The sequence below is a fragment of the Dipodomys ordii genome, unplaced genomic scaffold (genome assembly GCF_000151885.1).
Source record: "Dipodomys ordii isolate 6190 unplaced genomic scaffold, Dord_2.0 Scaffold17, whole genome shotgun sequence".
Taxonomy (NCBI): Eukaryota; Metazoa; Chordata; class Mammalia; order Rodentia; family Heteromyidae; genus Dipodomys; species Dipodomys ordii.
The window spans coordinates 25,653,726-25,654,056 of record NW_012267233.1 but is presented as its reverse complement, the minus strand read 5'-3'; the positions used below and the strand labels follow the sequence as shown (position 1 = coordinate 25,654,056).

Sequence of the window (331 nt, the reverse complement as noted above, 5' to 3'; positions counted from 1 at the left end):
CCACGCGCGCTTTACCGCGCCCTGCACGCACCTTCAAGGCGCCCCGGGCCGGGCCCTTGGGGACCACACGACCGGGTCCGAGCGGCACGAAACGCAACTCGCCATCGTCGTCGTCGTCGTCGCCGTCCACCACCTCGACGACCACCTCCTCGTCCTCGTCTTCCTCTTCGTCATCCTCCTCCTCGGCTCCCCCTCGGGGCTTCTCCTCCACCCGCCCGAGCCCCCTGCGCCGCCTGCTCCCGCCTTCCTCGTCCTCGTCTTCCTCCCCCAGAAGCAACAGCACGGGCGACGAGGCGGCGGCCGCGGCGGCTCCGGCAGCCCGAGGGGGGCC

General features: G+C 73.1%; 1 protein-coding gene across 1 annotated transcript in view; it reads right to left on the bottom strand.

Moving 5' to 3' along the window:
* The window catches only part of Znf704 (zinc finger protein 704), a 169,881-nt gene extending 169,580 nt beyond the window's left edge, over window positions 1-301 (bottom strand). Inside the window, exon 1 of the mRNA XM_013012448.1 lies at window positions 32-301. The gene's annotated coding sequence lies outside the window, so the exon portion shown is untranslated. The remainder of the gene's footprint in view (window positions 1-31) is intronic.
* Between the last annotated feature and the right edge of the window lie 30 nt (window positions 302-331).